The sequence below is a fragment of the Mirounga leonina genome, unplaced genomic scaffold (assembly GCF_011800145.1).
Source record: "Mirounga leonina isolate KUSES-001 unplaced genomic scaffold, KU_Mleo_1.0 Mir_151, whole genome shotgun sequence".
Lineage (NCBI taxonomy): Eukaryota > Metazoa > Chordata > Mammalia > Carnivora > Phocidae > Mirounga > Mirounga leonina.
The window spans coordinates 99,401,331-99,421,437 of NW_023270377.1; the positions used below are offsets into that span (position 1 = coordinate 99,401,331).

The 20,107-nt window shown below is 49.0% G+C and overlaps 1 long non-coding RNA gene across 2 annotated transcripts in view; it reads right to left on the bottom strand.

Moving 5' to 3' along the window:
• Positions 1-16,353, bottom strand: part of LOC118012536 — an 81,150-nt gene extending 64,797 nt beyond the window's left edge. The window contains exons 1-2 of one of the 2 annotated variants that reach the window (XR_004679742.1): positions 16,078-16,353; positions 160-376 (exon numbers count right to left, since the gene is read on the bottom strand). This is a non-coding gene — a long non-coding RNA (uncharacterized LOC118012536). The remainder of the gene's footprint in view (positions 1-159; positions 377-16,077) is intronic. The other variant, XR_004679741.1, reaches the window with a different exon arrangement.
• Between the last annotated feature and the right edge of the window lie 3,754 nt (positions 16,354-20,107).

A 20,107-nucleotide genomic window follows, 5' to 3' on the forward strand; every position in this document is an offset into this window, starting at 1 on the left:
AGAAAAAACCATTTTTTCCCCCTGGCCCTGCTTTCCAACCAAATACCCCTCCAGGCCTTTCCATCTAAAATTCAGTTGCCACCCCTGACCTCCCAATTTAAACATCTGGCATCCTTTTATAGAACTAACATTATGGGACATTCTTATCTTTGTGTTTACCTGTTTATTGGTTGGCTCTCCGACGAGACTGTGAGGTCCATGTTGGCAGAGGTCTTGCCTGTCTCATTCAGGCCCACATTCTGGAACATAGCAGCTGCTCTGCAGACATCTGTTGAATGAATGGGTTGACCATCGTTTTGCCAGGCCCATAGCTAAGACCTCCTTATACAGAGATCATTGTATCCATCATCAATACCTCCGAGTTGCTCAAGACCATCTGAAGGAGAAAGGAAGGAAAGAGCAGTAAGGGAACTATGTTTACTGAAAGCTAGAAACTTTGCAAACATGATCTCGTTCAGTCCTCGTAATAGTTGCAAGAAATAAGTATCAGCCCCCCTGGCAGCGCCACCCCGTTCTCCTGGCTCCCACCAGCCGCATGTATCCCCCGAGGTATCTCTGTCAGTTGACTTACTGCCTGCCCCGTCCCCCTCCCCAGGCAGCCCAACCCCTCTGTGTTCTGCTCCCACAGCCCCTGCCCACCTCTTGGGTCTCTCAGTGATAAGAGCAGCAGGAAAGGAGCTCCCCCCCACCAAAGAAACAACTAGAAATGCAGCCATGGTGAGAAGCTTCTGTCCATCAGGGTTCCCCCGGGGCCCAGTGGGATATAGGCACCCATTGATAATTTTGTGACAACGTAGGGGAAAAAAAGTTTCTGATATCAAGGTCAAAAGAAATAAAAGGTTGTATCTACCCAGTGTTTACAACCGTCAGCCTGATGGGAACAAATGGACAAGAGCCAGAAGGCGCTGGAGAAAAGCGGAAAATTGCGGTTTGGAGTGGTGGGGTGGGAGAGCTACACTACGAGTGGTTGGTCTCATTCAGTTTTATTCTTGCCTAAATGCTAGTCTTGAAAAGAAAATATTAGGAGGGACAGAGAAAAAGAAAGGGAGGGGGAGAGGGAGGAAGAAGGGAAGGAAGGAAGGAAGGAAGGAAGGAAGGAAGGAAGGAGGGGAGGATGGGTGGAGGGGAGGATGGGTGGAGGGGAGGAGGGAGCAGAAAAGTAAATCCCTGGCCAATTTTTTCCTGGAATCTGACTGCTGTCCACAGAGTAGGAGTCCCAGAGCAGCCCTTGCCACCAGTGGGCAGAGAGGTAATGGTAGCCAAAGAGAAAGACAGAGCCAAAGGCATCGGAAAGAGACAGGTGTCCAACCATGTCACCTATTCCCCAAGCGGCAATCATGAGGCATCACTCTCAATCTGACGCTCAGGGGGCTCAGCCTTCTGCCATCACCCCAAAACCAGCATGCCGACTCTCCCATCTCTCCTGCACACATGCGGCCCCCAGCTCAGTCCACACCTTCCCCTTCAATCCCCTGTTCCCTGTTCCCTTTCCCCTTCAAGAGCCAACTCAAAACTCTCCTAAAAACAACAACAACAACAACAACTCTCTTCTTCCCGGAAGCATTTCTGGATTACCTTTCACTCTGTGACTCTTTGGGAACTTGCTAATGTTTGTCTTCCTCATACTGTGGGATATTTCATCAAATCGCAACAAATCTTTAATATTTGGAAAGAGCATGGGCTTTAAATCCCAGCTCTGCCACTATCTAGCTGTGTAATCTTGGGCAAGTCGCTTAACCTCTCTGAGCCTCAGTGTCTGAAATCATCAAATGGAAATACTGATACACCCTTCAGGGCTTGTCTAAAAAGTCAGTGAGATAATATATATGCTAATATCCCAGAGAGCGTTGGGCAAATAGGAAGCAGTCAATAAATTGTAGTTCTTATTATAATGTGTGGCATAAAATTCTATGAAAGAGGGGGAGAGGGAGACAAACCATGAGAGACGATGGACTCTGAAAAACAAACTGAGGGTTCTAGAGGGGAGGGGGTGGGAGGATGGGTTAGCCTGGTGATGGGTATTAAAGAGGGCACATTCTGCATGGAGCACTGGGTGTTATGCACAAACAATGAATCATGGAACACTACATCAAAAACTAATGATGTAATGTATGGTGATTAACATAACAATAAAAAATTTTTTAAAAAATTCTATGAAAGCAATTGTGCAATTGCACTCTGAATCACATCACCTTGACGAGGAGAGGTGAAACTCGCTGAGGAAGAAAACCGTCCCTCGTAAGTCTTATGTCTCTCCCTAACCCCATCCCTATTCGTGTCAGACCTTGCAACCCGTAGTTAGCAAAGGATCAGGCAGCCAGGCTGTTGAGGTTCAGTCTCAAGACCCTGCCCACCAGAGCTGGACTGCCAGTCCACCCAGCAGACGGGGCCAGCTCAGGACTACGAAGGAACTGGGGGAAAGGGTGGGCTCTACATGAAATAGGGCTGGAGACTCTGTTCCCTGGGGTTCGGTGTCTTGGGATCGCCAGTCCTCACGTACCCACCCTGCCCTCCTGCACCAGGAGCCTGCAGCCAGGAGAACCTGAGATCATATTATTTCTTGGAAGGGTCTGGAAACCAGCCCCCTGGGCTCCTAACTGTCTCCCCATGAATGTCCCTGCTTATAGCCTACGTTTTAAAAGCTCTTGCCAACCAGATAAGCTAGAAGAATATTAATAATAATGACGACTACCATTTATTAAGGGCCAACAATATGCCAGGTATCTTATAAGTGTTACTGATTTTTAAATATTTATTGAATAACAATACATTTATTTTCCCATTTTTATTAACCAAAGACACATGTAACTGGCAGCCAGAGCTCCTGGTCAGCATGAAACAGCATCCATGAGCCCAAGGAACTGCTCTACCTCCCGCCCAAAGCTAGGAAATGCCAAGTGTGGTTGGCCAAGGCAGCCTTAGCAAGTGGAGGGCGGAAGTTTCCAGCAGTCGCCTGAAAACAATGGGACTTACTATAGGTCCCTCCTCCCCAGGATACTCCTGTCAAAGACCTCAAGTAGGGAACTGCTGAGCTCATCCAATCATTTCATCTTGCAAATGCTAGGCTCCCATCCAGAGATGATAAGAGTCCTACTTAAGATCACACAGCTGGAGGCAGAAGCTGGCCTCGTGACCCCAGCACCATGTTCTGTGCCGGAAAGCGCAGCGTGGCCTCCCAGGGGTAGTGGTCAAGCCTGCCAGAGAAGTTGCCCCATGCTCTACCCCTCCTTTGGGGAGCCCTTGTAGCCCCGCCTCAGCCTCTCTAGGCATGTACTCACACCCCTGGGGCTCTCTTTGACTTGGGACTCCTCCTCCTACAGGCACTGAGCATAGGGATCCATCATGCACTGGCGGGGGTAGAGTGCCTACAAAAGCAATCCAAAATAAAACAACCCAACCAGAAATTTATGTATAAGGAAATGTCAAATATCAAATTACCTCCCCCCAAATTGTTTTAGGAGCCCTTCCTTTACCAATGCCACAGGCTCAGAGGTACCAGTGTAGATGCCCTCCTAATTAGCCCTCTTCCGGTGTCCTAGTAGAAAGGGTGGGGCATCCTGGGGCTGCTTAAAATATATACATATTACATACAAACTATAGACATATGAAACATATATGTAAGAAATGAATGGAAACGAAGAAACCTACTTGCTAAGGATTAGGTCTTCCCTCACCAACAATATATTCTCAGAACATGCTTCATGGCTAATGAATTTTTATACATCATTGTTATCCACACATCTATATTACCAGAGAAGTCTTAAAGATGCAAATAGAGTTTGTTAAAGACATACCATTACCAGGTTCTCCGATACCAAACATTTTACCACGTCTTTAAAACCAGGCCTCAGATTTTCATCTGAGGAACCTGCTTGAAATTCAAACAAATATTTACTAGTTGTCCAGCTACCAGTGGAGCAAGCTCCAAGCTGGCTTGGTGGGGTGGGGTGGAGTATGGCAGGTCTGCTGGCTACATTGTTTTGAGAATGGAATTGTCACCAACCCAGAACGTTCACATCCAAGGTGTATTTTGTCGCCTTTCAAGAGATGCCCAGGGACTCGTAGGTTTATTCCAATTACAACTGCCATGCTTAAAACCCCTAAGAACTCTTCTGGAAGTATGTCGGGGCATGTGGTACACTCTTTTGAAAATCTCCAGTGATAGAGAAGTTTCTTGCTTCAAGGAAGATCTGAGTTTGGGAAAGAGTCAAAAGTCCTTCTGAGCCAAGTCTGATGAATAAGGTGAGTGATCAGGCCGGGAAAAGCCATTTTGAGCAAGAGCAAGGTCTGGATATAAAATCACAAAACGGCTTTTATTTGTCTGTGACAGGGCGTGTGTGTGAATATGTGATTTGTACACTAACTCACAAAGGTCATTCTGAAAGAGATGCTCTTCGAAGATTGTGAGTACTTACAGTCTTGTGGGAAGAAGGGCATATCTGTTCAAAGTCCTTGCTTCGGAGAGGGCAACTGTTATTTAGAAATACACAGAAAAGTGTATAAGCCCAAGTGTGAGATCATCACCTTGGAACCCACTTGGTGACCGGAAGCCGAGATCCCACCAGAGCCTGGAGTGGAATCCACTCTGAGGCCAGGCCTTGGGCTGCACACGTGTTTTCATGTCCCCTCAGGTGGCAAGGCTGGGAGGGGGCCAGGCGTCCCCCCCCGACCTCCTCCCACCCCCCGACCTCTGGCTTGTGGGCTCTGTTCCCAACGACACAGCTCATTAAGGTGAGTACTACCACAGCTCCAGGCTGGAACTGCCCGAGTGGGCTAGACTTCCTTGTGTCACAGCTTCCAGAAGAATCCATAGTTCAGGGGTTAACAGCAATCTGTAAATAAAATAAAATGTCCTCTGGGCGGCAGCCAGGTAGCCCGGCCCTGCCTTTGGCCTGAATGTGATTAGCACGTCGGGATGGAGGCAGGCAGCGAGAGGGTGAGGGGGTCAGCGGGAGGAGGGAGTCAGGAGGAGATTTTCAGGACCTCTGAGGAGGGACTTCAGTGATTGATTTCCAAGAGGGGTTACACACCACACACACACTCTCTACCTCCCTAGCCCCCCACTTTTGAAATTAAGAGACAAAACCTAACATAATACATTAACTGCTTACTGCTCGAGGCCCCAGAGCAGAAATACGAGGACAGGGGCACCAGACAGGCCTTGGACTAGGAAGGGAAGCGGGGGGCGGAGAGGGGAGCCGTCAGGTTCTGCCCCAGTTGTGGTCAGATCTCAAAGGCGACACGGAGAAAGACACAGCAAGCTAGCAGGAATCGTGTCCACAGAAGCAGACAGGCTGGAAGGGAGGCGAGGTGAGACCACAGGGGCACCTCCTTGAAAAAAGTCCATGCAAAGCTGTTCCTTTGACGAAACCTGGCTATTGTTTTAAGCCATCGGCTACCTGTATACACTTCACTGTCGTTTCATTTTCTAAACCCATTTTGTTCGTGAAGCCCGGTGCGTCTTCTTCAAGGGAGACAGGAACCCTAACGAAGAAGCTGCACAAATCGCATCAGATCTAACCTCAGCAAGAAGCCTTCCGGCTCTTGAGAATGAACTCAGTAAGAGTTGTAATTTTTACAGTAACCCTACAAATAGGCAAGAGTCTCCACCACTTTCCTGCGGACCTAAAACCCTTCAAAGGGAAAAAGCTGCTTAGAAAAATAAATAATAATAATAAGGCGACATCCCTTAGGTGTTACATACGCTCACGCAGCAAATAACCAACAGTCACACCGGCTTATGTTTTGTTTTAATTTCCCCAAATACCCTCGGCATGTGAGCAGGTGATATTTTTATGTCTATCTTATATGTCTATCTATTTAGCCTCTTTAATAAGCTTGAAATGATGATGCATATGGGTTACATTAAGGGCTTGAAAAGTTTTCTCACATCCAGCAACACAAGAAATTGCTCCCACTATATCTAACTTGTCTGCTTGTCTGCTCCCTTGTGAGCATTCCAGCCACCTTTCCTTTCCTCCCCAATTTCAGCATGTGGTGAAGGCATTAGCCAGGATCACAACACATTATTTCCCGGTTCCAGTTAGGTGAGGAGGAACAGTGGACTGTACTTTGAAAAGTGCAGTCGGCTTTGGAAATTATGGTCTTTCTTTCTTTCTTTCTTTTTTTCACAAACAGGTCCAGCTGTCAGAAGCCTATCATTTCTGAGCCGGGCGTAAGACTCTTAAAAGCCAACATCTTTAACAATTGTTTTCCTACACTTTGGCGACAAAGAACAAAAACAAAGAAGCACACCCACACAGACACACAACTCAGCGCTGCTATCACCTTCAAAATATTTCTAACAAATGATTCCTCCATCGAGAGGGGCAAAGGAAAAGCTCTATAGTCAGGGGCCTGTCGAAAATCGAAATCTGCACAGGACTTTCCTGCTTCCATGAAAAGGTTTCTAAGATGGGCGCAGAAAATGAACTTCCAATAATTGTCTCCACAGCATTAATGTGTATCTTCTGTGGGGAGAAAAATCTGTAACCTCATCAAGGAATAGAATTCAAATAAATTTTCATTGTCCCACTGCACAAAGCTAAGCTTAGGCGAATCCTAATTTGTTATTCATTCTTCTTGTTTAATTCATAATTTGATGCTAAACGTGATGACACAGCAGCATCCCACAAATTCAATGGTGTCTGTCCTCAGACACATGTCTTGTAACGACACAGGTTTGTGTTTTATACTAAAAATGTTTTTAAGCTCACAGATGTGCAGCATAAATGGAAGGTGAGGACATTTCTTTTTTCTATGCCCAGTGAGCCAACGTTGATTTCCCTCTAAACTCACTTTTTACTTTTTTTACTCTTTTTTCCACTTTGATTTTCCTTTCAGGCTAACTGTGCTCCTCACTATTTCCCGAATATGAAGCAAAAATTCAGTCTGACAAATGCTTTCGGTTTAAAACTAATGTTTGTCCCAACTGGGTAGGAGCTGTAGGTATAAAAAGGCTTTTGCAAAATATTCCACAACCTGATTTTTAATTTCCTGCATCATCAGCTACTTTTATGATAATATTTAATCTAGTGAAACAAAACCAGCCTTGGGGGGTGGGGGGGAAGCAAACAAACAACAGCAAAGAAGAGAAAGAGAGTTTATTTTTAGCACCCTGCTCTCAAGTAAGGTGGCTAGTGGGAACTGAAATAGCTTCACCTACGGGAACTAGTTCTCGCTCTCTCTTTTTCCTTTCTCACTTTCGTTCTTCTTTCCATTTATTTTTTTTCCTCTCCTTTTTTTCTCCCAGTGGCTGAGCAAATCATGTTAAAGGTTATATTTCACTACATACAGCTAATGAGTCTCAATAAGCAGAAGGCTCCAAGAAAGAAACTATTCCCTCCCACAAAAAAAAAAAAAAAAAAAACAGTATAGAGTGATGAATTGTGTAAATATAAATAGTCCACACCACGGCCCAGATGTGCAAAACCCCGAAGTGAAAAGACATTCAGCGAAGGCGTCACCTCATGAGATCAAGTTTGGAAAATTTGGCTCAGGTGCCCCAAGGGCCAGGCCGCAATGGTGATAATGTCATTATTTGTTAAGTCAGGAAAATCAAGAAGAGAGGTAAGAAAATGCCTCGCATTTCAGTGGGCTCCTTTAACTGGGGCACTTCAAACTTTTTATTCCAGCGCCCCTTGTTTTAGAGACGACTCAGACGAGAGAGAAATCTGGGGGCTTCGGGGTCTCTATTTCCTACGTCTGTTAAATCAGATTTCCTGGCATCTAGAACTAATGATGTAATGTATGGGGATTAACATAAGAATAAAAAATAAAAAAATTTAAAAAAAAAATCAGATTTCCTGGGAACTGAGCACTCCAGTGAGAGACAGCTCAGTGTAGCACGGTACAGACGAAAACATTCCTGAAAAACCATACCCTAAAGATGCAACGGAGCCAAGCCAACGGCCCCCTCCCTTAAAAGAATTGCTCCCAACCATAAGGTGAGCCCCCTCACAAGCCTCCACAGTTCTAAGCCCTGGCCTGGATCCCACAGCTCAAAGCCATTAGAATGGGCCCTTCCTGGGTGGGAAGGCATTTCTGGACGTTTTGCCTGTGTCTTTGGGAGAAAACGGTCCTTTCCAGGAGCACTGTGCTGGTGGCTCCTTGTTCAGCGAAGTAGGAAATGTCACTCGAGCATGAGCCGTGACAACAGCGTGCACATGCCCGCACATACCCTGTCCTCTGCCGAGCCTCTGCTGCAGCTGCAAACTGTAAGACGAGCTCCAGAGGATGAAAGAGGCCAACAGACCCTCATCCACAGCGGCCGCAGTCATGGACCGCTGGGAGACAAAGTTCAGGTTCTGGTAAGGATGCTTCCCTGGAAATGAAGGGGAAGTTTCCTTTAAGCTCCATAATTAGCTTGTATTAGCTCTCTGATACACCTCCCCACCCTAACTCTTCCTATCATGAATTTTGCATCATTCTATGCACAATAATGCACATAAAATTAAATAAACAATTTAGTTGATTTAATTAAAATTAAATATTAAACATATTGTGTATAAGGAACCTGCGCTTTTGATTTAATTGGGCGGGAGTACCCAAAGCAGTTTGGGTAACAGCAGAAAATAATTAAAACCAACAAGTACGTTAGCCTCTGGGTACAAGAAAGAGTTGGGAGCCTCCTCTTGAGAAAGGTTTATTTAATTAAAATTAAACTAATCTTTGGAAAACATTTGATAAGCATTTCATAATACAAATCATAATCCAAAAAATGAGGCTCAGTCTGACTCTCCACAATACAGGAAAATCATGTTAAATAATTTATCTCTGGTGGTAGCTACCTTTTTTACACACACACACACACAAACACACACGTGCAGTAATTCAAAAGACAACATGTTTGCCAGGTTCGAATTCTAGGTAACGTTCGATTCTTCCAGAATCTAGATAAACATTAGCAAAGCACACTAAAGCATAATAGGTCCATAGTGAGAACTGTGGAGACTTGGTGCTTGATTTTAAACTGGGTGTGGATTTTCAGAGCCGACAAGCCCCATCGAAAAACATTTTCATGAATTTATTTAAAGAGGAAAATGCAAATGTTTTGACAAGTCAATATCCCGGTCCGAGTGCTAAAAGAGCCCCAAAATACAGAAGGAGCTGGGTCCCCCGGTCATCCTCAGAGACATTTAACCCACAAGACAGGGAGATTAGTGCTTCAGACCAGGAAAGGAAGACCATTCAGATTCCCACTTGTTTCCTCCAGTTGGTGTGGCTAGACCTGTTACTCAGTTGCAGAGCATCAGATAAGATTAGACACAGACCACAAAAGAAAGACAGCAAGCAGGCCCATGCACATGGCTCCCCGGGAACTATTCCCAGGCCCTGACCTGCCAGAACCCACAGACATCCATCCACTGTCTTTACCAAACTAAGGCCCGTTTTGACACCTCTGGCCGGAGCAGGAATATCATCAAAATCTGTTTTGCGGTCCAATTCCAAAGTTACTGAACACATACATTTTGGCTGACAAGTGCTTCTAGGCATAACTCTGAGCCTAAATCATGTAAATTCCAATTGTCCACCCCTTAAAGATCCCGTACCCCTAAAGGAGGAAAATCAAAGTTACACCATCCATTTGCTCAAATACTCTTCACTTCGATTTCTGTATATAGAATAACCGAGTCTTATAGAGGAGTTAAGATATTTTCTTATATTCTAATAATTCATAATGGATAAAGCAATTATATTCACCTCAAAGACCTGCTAGTACATAATACTGCATAATACTGTCTTTTATTCTGTCTTTAGAGCAAAAGATTTTCTGTACATATCCTGACACTAAATCATATTCTTCAGTGGTCATATGTATCCTGAAAATCATTGCTGTGGACTGAACGTACCTACAGGTGTCATGCACGTAGAAAAATCTGAATCAAAGCTTAGCTCTGCCTATAGCAAGGTTATTTTGTCTTCTGTGCTCTGTGAAGAAAGCTACAACAATGTACAACATGCTATTTTATAAGCAGTAATTCATAATGGCAACTAATAATTATTCCTGCAATATCAAGCATTCCTCAAAAAATTCCGCTAAGCTTTTAACCGCTTTTCTGTTGGGTTGAACTTTTCTTTGATCAGAAGAACAAAGTACCTTTAGAGGCTTCCAGTTGGGCCCAGAGACACAGCGATCCAAAGGGTGGCCTGCCTACTGCCAGACTTAAATTAAAAAACAAAACAACAACAAAAAAAAACACACGCACACAAAACAAAACAAACAAACAAAAAAACCCCACAAACCTGGAGATTTGACAAAGCTAAGAAGGATGCAAGCGAAAGATCCTAAAGCAATCTCCAGCTCAATTAACTCTTTCAATTATTAGAAAAGGGTGTTTATTTCAATTATTAGAAAAGGGTGTTTAACCCTCTAGAAAACGCCCAGCAAAAAGCCTGGTGTGGCCCTGGCTTCCTCCGGCCAGGACCACAGCTGCAGAAGGGCTTCCCCTCTGCCATCCAGGGCCTGTCAATGGTGCCCTTCATTTGCATGTCAATCCTTTTACATGATTAATATGTATTTATTGACCAGGAGGCCTTCCCAACCTAGGACAAAGGAAGAGCGGCAGTCCCCTTTTATAAGGCAGCCATAACTTTCCTAGCAGGACGGACAATTGTGCACGAAAATAATTCTCTTCCAGATAGAAAGTTCCCACCATTCAGACACACGTTGTGATAGAAAGAAAACAGTCCAAATCGAGTGCCAAAAGCTCAAGGGCACCCCTCCACTCCTTTTTGCATAAAGTCATTCCGAGGCATTTCCTACTACTTGGACTCGGGGGAGAGGAGGGTGGAGGACAGGCACTTGGGAGACAAACGTGACCCATGGACCCAGGAGTCTGGCCAGCTCCTCCCTCTCATGAAGGCCTACGAGGCTGAGGCCTGCCCCGGCGTTACCTGAGGGGAGAGGCCTGCCTTCTTCAGAATGTGACTCTAGACACGAAGGAAGCTGCATCCAACACATCCCGTGATTTGACTCCTCATGAATCTTTTATCCACCCAAATACACGTCACATTTCCCAGAGTGACACGTGCAGTTTTATTTATTAAACGGCAAATTCCATTTTTTAAAAAAAGATCAGCCTATGTCTACCATTAAAGGCTCCCAGAAATCCTCTCCTCCTGTAATCTCTTCACTCCCTCCAACACAGGAAAATAAATAAACAACAGCTGAGATGGTCAAACAGTGGCATAAACTCCCATTTTCACTCTGGCATCTGCCTGTCAGAATGTCAGGGATGAGACTCTAGGTAAGTTTGGAAAAACTGCAGGGATTGGGATGACTCGTTTGTGCCGACGCCAAAGATAAGGAGTCAGATCATCTAAGGGGGCCGATTTCGTCTTGATCCTGGGTGGTTCTGCAACTTACTCTGCTTGATCCTCCGCGTCCCACCTCTGTGCATATTAAATCCTTGGCCCCACAGAGAGGCTGACAGCTCACTGTCTAGGGTTCCCAAGGCAAAGTACACACAGCCATCTCTTTTATAAGGTCTTTAACTATAGAAATTAATAAGAGAAAAAAAAGGACTTTCCTTGAGGTTGAAGTAGTTCAAGTGTAGCTTCTGTGTAGGTCCCATAACCTCTTGGAGGAAACACACACGCTTTTCAAGGGCCTAGGATTTGAGTTTCAAACCTGAGCACCAAGGAGATGTGAGTCATCGTCCGGCTCAAAGGCCAGCTCTGAATTCCTCCCCCTGGGATCCGACATCCTCCGATTGTATGAAAGGTATTCACTTAGGGTAAATTCACTTGATTTCAAAAGGGAATTAATTCTGGGGTGTCAGTCCCCCCAGTCCGTCCCCTACCACCCTATTAAACCCCAGGAAGTTGCGCACACACGGTACACTTGGTAGGAAGACTGGCCACAGGCCTGCTCTTCACCCACAGCCCAGTCTGGGCAAGGGGTGGGAAGTAGTTTAAAGAACCACATTGCTATTTGTTTGACTTCAACCGACTCCTATTTCACTGTGTCATTTTTACTCAAACTGGTTTACATGTATAGACTGTGCCTAAAAGAATCCCAGAAAGAGCCCCAGAATTCCAAGAATGTATCCTTCAAGGGCTAGGCCTGCAACAGTGAACTTACAGCAAGCTTTTAAACATAAAATGGCCCCAGTAAGACGTTTCAAATTTCTGCCCCAGTTTTGCCCATTCGGAAATGGGATGCTTATGATGAAGAAGGTATTTGCCTTGGTAATAACTCTGAGGAACATTACCCCAAAATAGACCCTGAGCCATTTCAGGGATGCCCTTCCGGCTTCATCTATATCTTGTGACAACCAGAATGCAAAGTCACCCTGCATTCCAGCCCTTAATGCCCCGTTCCAAACCCAAAGCCTAAAGCTGTTGGACACCTCCGTACAAACACAATTCCCAGAAAAATCCATCCAAAATGCCGGCACATGTATTGACAACACCCACGAACAAATACAAGGATAAGAAGGAAAAGTATCAAGGAAAAGCAAACATAACCTCGAAATTCAGTAAATCTGTGGTGTATTTTACTATCCTAAACAGATTCAATGTGGGGGAAGTTGGAGGCTTTTTTTTTTTTTCCCCTGAAGCTACCGACATCGGAAACTAAGGTAGGCTCACCTAAACTTGACTTTGTTTTCTATTTCACAGGTTATTAAGTTCAGCTAAGTTAACCAACCAAAAATGGTCCCAGAGGTATTGTCTCTGACATTCCTGAAGTTAAGAGATAGGCTCCGAATCTGTTTACAATATTCCAAACACCCAGGCATAGGCTTCAGGAACCCATTTGGCTGACGTGAAAACCTGGGCTTTCGCACACCAAAATGAGCACCTAGAACATAAGGAATCCGTTCCCACTGGTGCCCACTTCTGTGGGTCACGGGCACTCGGTGTAGGCCAGGCTGAGGGCCTGAATAATTGATCAGAAAACAGCAGAAGGTTTTCCCTCTGACGCTTGTCATCATGAGACTCCCACCTCTGTTCACGATGAAATACCTTTTGTTTTAAGTCTTCAAATTACAGACCACCACCTCAGGCATTGCTGAGGCATTTCTGCGGGGGGGCAGAAAAACCAAAACCACCCAAAAAGCCGTCTGGATTTAAAAGAAGGGTTGCATAGTCCTGAACACCTCAACTCTCATTTTGGCCCCCTCCTCATCTAATTTTGCAGGCCATTAATCCAGAATGGGCACTAAAGCATTTTGGTATTTGCTTTCACATTAAAGTGACTGAGTAATTAATGAAAGTTGGCAACTGTTCATGCAAGCAGCAAGCCCTCTTTCCTTCTTTCCCGACTCAGTGTGGTGTGTTCACACATACTTCATGTGGCACCCTGGCCCCACCTGGGGAGCCTCGCCTTCCCTTTCTGCACGGAACCTCTGCAGGCTCTGTAGGGTGACCTTGCTCTCAAAACCCATTTACACTGCCCCTCTTGGCCACTGAGGACCTCTGTGGTATAAGAGCCATCACCCATTAAGGGCAGAAAAGGCACCTACATAGGCCTGACTCCCAGGCAAGCTATAGACAAGTCACCAGCTATACACTAAGGAAAAGTGCTTTTTTTTTTTTTAGCCTGGTCCACTGACACTGGAGGGCAGCTCCCACTCTCACACTTCCATAGGCTATCTTCTTAAAAAAAAAACAAAAACAAAAACAAAACACAAGCCCCTCTAAAACAAAAGCAGCACTTTCGCTTTCCTTGCAACCTGGGAGCTGGGTAAGGTGAGAGGAGGAAGGGCTGATGGCCCCTCCTGGTTATCCACACCCCCCTCCAAACAATAGCTTTTGTGTCAGAGGGGTTCCCAGAGTGGGCTAGCCGGAATGTGGAGACGCCACTGTGTTGGAGTTAATAACACAGTGTCACAAAGGAATTTCAGCCTGAACTCGGGAAATTCTCCTTCCAGAAGCTTATACTTTTCCCTCTTCAAACTTTCCTGCTCTGTCTCAAAAGAATAAGAACTCGCTGTCGTTTTTCTCCTGGAGGCTCTCCTTGCTTCATTCCAACTGCCCCTTGTGAAATGACCAAAGAACCCCTGATAAGGGAGGAGACAACCACCAGGTCACTAGGTGACTTTTGTATAATCAAAGGTTAAGAGGCTCTGGATCCATTTCCAAAATGACCCACCCTTTCCAGAAGGGACTACCAGCCCTTGGGGCGGTGCATAGGTACCAAAATAAAACTGTGGAGAGAGAACTGTCACTATGAACACAACCACTTGGCCCAGCATGGAGAAGGTCACAAAGGCTGGTGTAGGGTTGGAATGGGAAAGGGAAATGAGGTCAGGAGGCGGCACATGGGTCTCCTGGTTCTCTCCTGCAATGCACCCCAAATCCCACTGTCAAAAGGAAATGCAAGAGAAATCCAGGCAGTTGAGGATAACCAGTATTTCGGGATCAGGCATAAATTCCATACCTCAAGGATCCTCAAGGGTAACGCTCTGGACACCCCCCCATACACACACACACACACTTCCCTGGTCCCAAATCTCTCAGCTCTCCAGTCCGGGGTTTGTAGCTAGGTCCTTTTCCCATCCAGCGGGAGACTGCTGCCACAGACCCAGCAAAGGAACTCTTCCCTTCCCCAGGTAAGCCCACTGCAGGGGCTTTCCCCGACGCCCCGTCTCACAGCCAAGTGAGCTTGTGAACACGGAGACGGCTGAGGATCCGAGACAAGGAGCTCGCTCGCTCGGTTTTTCCCGGGGCCGTGTTTGCCATTTGCGGGAATAAATGAAGCATCGGTAATCTCCATAAAAGAGCTTTCACGCTTCATTCTCTGAAACTAAGTTGGGGCTTAGACGGAAGGAAAAAAGGGACTTTTAATTTAAAGTAATGATCATCAACACTCTGGCTCTAGAGGGTCTCTAGGGGAGAAGGGGGTCCCCCACCCCACCCCGGGAAGCTGGAGGGAGGACCGCCTAGCGCCTCGCCAGGCAGGTCTTGAATTGCTTGGATTGGTGGGCCAAATCCAAATGCGGGCAGCTCTCCTAGGAGGAGGGCGGTGGTACAAACAACTCTCCCTGGGGTAACAGGGGGTGCGGGAGCCTAGGGAGGAAGAGATCGAGAGTTGTCGTCCCGGAGAAAGGCAAATGAGCAGATTCGATGGAGACGTCCGCCTCGCCCAGGCCGCGGCTGGGAGCAGCGTCTTCTTCCCTCGCACGCAGGAACGTCAGCCGTCAGCCGTGGTGGTGCCTTCGCCAGCCCCGGACATCCCTGCTTACTTTCACTCGGTGGCTGCTTCTGTTTGGGGCCGAAGTTTGCACGCGGGGTGCACAACACCCAGGGCCTCCTTTCCCCACACCGCACCCCCAGGTCCTAAGGGGTCGGAGAGCCCCAAAAGTTTTATCCCCCAAAGGGCACTTCGTTTACTTTAGTTGAATGAAACTGGCCTGGGGAGACCGTAGCCTTCAAATTCATTCCTCCGCCAACACTCACCCAGCACCTTGGGCCCCTCACTTCCCTGCCATTGCCAAACCACCCCACACTAGATATGCACCGCGCATGAGCTCGGCCCTGTGAGGGCATTTCAGACAATAGATAAGGCACTCGAGGCCTGATGAGGGTGGAACTGGGTCCAACTGTCCTCTCTGGGGTATCAACATCCCGAGTCCCCCTGGCTTCCGCCTAATGAGGAGGAGACGCCACTGGGTCGGAGCCCGAAGCGAGGTGGCCCGCGGTGAAGGCCGGAGCTCACTCTGCAGGGGCGGGGACGGCGGGCGTGGGAAATCGAGCAAAGAATCGAAGGACGCGTCCCAGCTAGGCCCAGGCCTCTCGCGTCCTCCTTGCCCGACCGCGCCCTTCTGGAAGCTCCGCAAGGCCTGGGCGGAGGCCTGCCCAGAGAAGACGCAGAGCGAGGGCAATTTGGCGCCGCTGGTTTTAAAGAAATTCCAAGTAAACAGTGAACCCGAGTGGGAAACCGCAGCTGTGCATAGGGAAGTGACTTGGCCAAATTATCTCCAGAAGAGGAGAGGGAAGGTGGGCAAATATCTGGGCCCTGAAGGTGCTAGCTTTACTGAGGGAAGAGGCAGCAGGGAATTGGGCTGCTACTTGCAACTTTTTCTCGGCCCTAAAAAGGATCCCGCGTGGGGGATTTCGGAAGGCGCTCACCTAGTCCGGGAAAATTCAGCTGGCGGCCCTTCTGGGGTCAGGGCCGCCCCAAGGGCGCACGGCGGAGGCAGGCGCGGGAGCCCTCTGACGCCGGGGCCTTCAGGCGGGCCAAGGGCGCGCGCGGCGCTGAGCCGGCGGGTCCAGCCAGCGAGCGGAGCCGGCGAGGGTTTGGACTCCCCGTGGTGTGTGTGCGCGAGCGCGCCTCGCCTAACCGTTCGGGACAAGTTGAAGCAACAAAAATAAAGTCGGATCTCCCAGTCTGGAGGTCCACCCCTCCTCCTCCCTGGTTTGATCCCAGGCCCGGCTGCTCGGAGCCGCGGCGTGCGCAGCCAGGATTGCAAGCCGATGCGCGTTACTGCCAGAGCAAGGGCGCCGCCCCCACTCCCCTGCCACCAGTGGCCAGGACTTGGGAACCATCGAGTCAAGGAGGGGAGGGGTGACATAACATTGGGGGAGCAGCGTGGCGGCCTCCAAGGTCAGCGCTGGTCCCTCGCGCCGGCCGGGGGAGGGGGACAGGAAGGTCGGAACAGGCCGGCCTCCCTCGGAGCAGCGGGGAGCGAACTTGAGAGCTGGGCCGGGTGAGAGAGGAGACGGAAGGCGGGGAGCCCCAGGGACGCCCGGGCACACCCGCAGCGGAGGCCGGAGAGGTTGGCCGCAGGAGGGTGCCCTCCGGAGCGGAAAACGGAAACCTCGGAGCAGAGGACGTGGAGGAACTCAGGGGCTGGGAAGCCCATAGAAAATGACAGAAAGGAACGCGAACCCGGCCTAGACACAAATCGAAACTGCACAAAGAACAGTCGCTTGGGAGAACCCAGTGGGGCGGGGGAGAGGCTGCGGAAGGAGCGCGGGTCCCTGTCGCCTGCACGGAGGTTGGGCGCGAGGACATGGCCGGAGTGGCCCTTCCCTTCGCGTCTCCGACGAGCGGAGGCTCAGGAGCCGAGGCCCGAGCTGGGCGAACAGAATTGGGGTTTCGCGGTGCCTGGAGGGAAGGCGAGCCCCGGATGAGTTCCCATCTGCAACACCCCACTGGACAGAGGACTCGGGGAGATCAGGGCCTGGGCCACGCTGACCGGAAGTGCATCTGCGAGGGGCCCTGAGCTCAGGGCGCAGGCCGCTGCACCCGGCTGGAGCAAGGCCAAAGTCGGAGACGCCTGGCTGGGGCGGGCTCCTTCCGCCCGCACCCACCTGGGTACAGGTGGGAGAATAAGGAAGGAGGCAGACACTGCTGACTGTGGAGGTCTGGGGTCCTTGAATGCAGAAAAGACGGAACCCCCGGGAACCTAATCTGAGACCTGGGTGGAGTGGGGTTCGAGAGCAGGAGTTCAGCCCTGATTTAGGAGCTTGGGGTGGGGGGGAGTGCAGGGTGGGGAGATGGGAGTTGAGGACCACTCCTACTTGAGACTGCAAAAGACCGACACTAGCCCTGAACCCAAGCCTGTGCCTCTCCCTGCCATGTGCCAAGTGTCCGTATGGTGGAGACTTGATACTGCGAGGTGCCAGGGCCAATCAGTCTGGTAGTTTAACGATGCATGATTACGGTATAAGTTTTAATGTGGTTTGGTGTGACCTTGGCAAGAAGACCCTGGGCCTCAATTTTCTTATCTATAAAATGGGGATGATACTATCCAACTCAAAGAAATGTATGAGGTTAAATGAGGTAAATTATGCTAAATAGCTAGCAGTGTGAGCTGGCAATAAATAATGATTGTTATTACTAGTTTTAAATTTCTGGAAGTGTCCTCTTCTGAACTGTCTCCATCCTGTCCAATGGACAAGTCCTGCTCATGGAAGTGAAGGGAGTGGACAGGGAGAGATCTGCTGTGGTGGTTTCTGGGACTTGCTTTGTTTTCTTCAGCATCTAATTACCTTCAGCTTGGAGACCTGGAGGCTATTCATGGTGGCTTCTCCCCAGCCCCGCCTGCCAAGCAGCAGCAGAACTTTATCGGTCAGGTTTCCCATTGTGTCGGCTTTATCAGATGGCAGAACTGGGAGTCTTTCTGCCTGAGTTGGTTGGTCTCTGTCAGGGCCCTAGCCCACTCTTGCAGCCGTTGTGGCCAAATTTTAAATACTTGTGGGTGCCTCTCTTCTGGGGACTCCTTCCGTCTTGCCCGCAGGGGTCTCCCTCCCCTCTGCGCTGTAATTGTATTCCTCTGGCCCCGCTGCACGGTCTTCAGGCCTCGGGGAGGATGAGCGGACCCCTGCTGGAGCTGCCAAACACTCTCCAGTGCGCTTGCGTGGTGGCAGGGGGGCAGGGAGGAAATTTGCCGGTGGCTGTTTGTCCCTAAAAGCTTGCGGGAGTTCTACCCCATTCCCCAACAAAGTTGAGGAGGGGGGATGCTTGTGCTCACCACCTCCTCTATGCAACTCTCTTACCCACTTCTCCCATCCCACCCCTCCCCACCTCCTTTCTACCCCACCTCCCTTCTACCACCCCACTTCCTACCTATCACCAAGAGCCCAATGGGGAGTGATTGATACCAGTTCTCTTTTCAGGATAAGATGTGTGTGCCTACACACCCACAGTAAGTCCTTGCTTTTCTACAGACTCGCCTATACCTAGAGTCTTCCATCACCATGGCCTGAAATCTTCGCAAATGTCCCCAAAGCAACCCACTCTCATATCTGTGGGGAGAATTTCAGAGTTCCACGTCCAGAGTGACACCTCAGCCTGGAAAGACTGCATTGAGAAGCAAATCCAAGGAATAAATTGTAATGGCCCAGGATTTACCAAGCTCTCTGGGAAATCTGTTTTTAGAAACTTTGCCCCCTGCTGCCTGAGGCCTGCTATTCCCCCAAGAGAGGCACCTGGGAAGGTGCAGGGTACGCTGTAAGGCCCGAGAGTGTTGTACCTGTGTGTCTTGTGTCTGAGCTTAGAGTCACCTGGATCCAGCTGCCTCCTGGGAGAGAGAGAGGGCTACCCCATCACTCCCCTGGCTGCCCTGATTCCCGTCTTCCTGGCCCCCACCCAATCAACCCACCCACATCCATCCCAGTTCTCCCTGGTGGCCTCCATGGAAGAGGCAGGCAGGTATGTGTTGGGTACCAGTATGTGTATTCCTGGACCGTGCATAAGTGTGTGCCAGAAGCTTCTACACAGGCAATGTCCCTGTGCTCGCTGGGAACACGCCTCCACACATCAGCCCATGTACATTTCTTTGTATATGTGCACATTTTCTACATGTGTGTGCACGTGTACACATGGATGAATGCATGCGTGTGCTCTTTGATGTGCAGAAGCATGTGCACGTGTGCGGAGTGGCCGGCTGTGCAGTAACTCTACCCACTCGGTGGTACAGCGGCAAGGACACTGGACTCCTAGGAAAGCTGGGGGGGGGGGCTGCCTCTCCCTTGCTGTGTGCTTTTGAATGAGGTACTTACTCTCTCAGGACTTCCCCCCCACCCTCCCCCAACCCCCCCACCCCTGCCTGTGAAATGAAACCTTTTTATTCCAGAATCCCTGAGGACCCCCTCCCAACAATGGGACTTCATTAAAAGACTGGCCTAAAGCATTTGGGGGAGGAATGGGGATTGGCAGAGTCCCCCTTCCACAAGTTGCCACAGGAGAGTAGCCCTCTCACCTGAGTTCAAATTGGGAGAAGAGCAGTCTGGGGGGGTGGGGGGTGTTCAGAGGGATGGAGCAATACTCTGCCACCTCCCCCAGAGGGAATACTCCATTTGGAACCCACCCTGAGGTGAGGCAAGGCTAAGGGAGGGCTGCTGCCCGGCCTCCCTGCCCCTCCCCGCCCCCTGCCCATGTCTGAGCATAGTGGAAGGCAGCTTCTATTACCAGAGGAATAGGGTTTTCTCCAACACAAAAAGGAAAATCTAGGCTAACCACTGGAAGAGCTGATGACCCCTCTAGAGAACCACCTTCATCCAGGGTAAGGAGTCTGGCCAGAGCCTCTCCAACCCTGGCCGTGGCCTTTGGCCTCTAGGAGTCAGCCAAGGCTCAGCCCTGCCTATGCAAGTAGGCCTTTTACTGAGGGCACTGGATGGGGGAGTTGGGGTAGGGGGAAACCGGGACACAGCG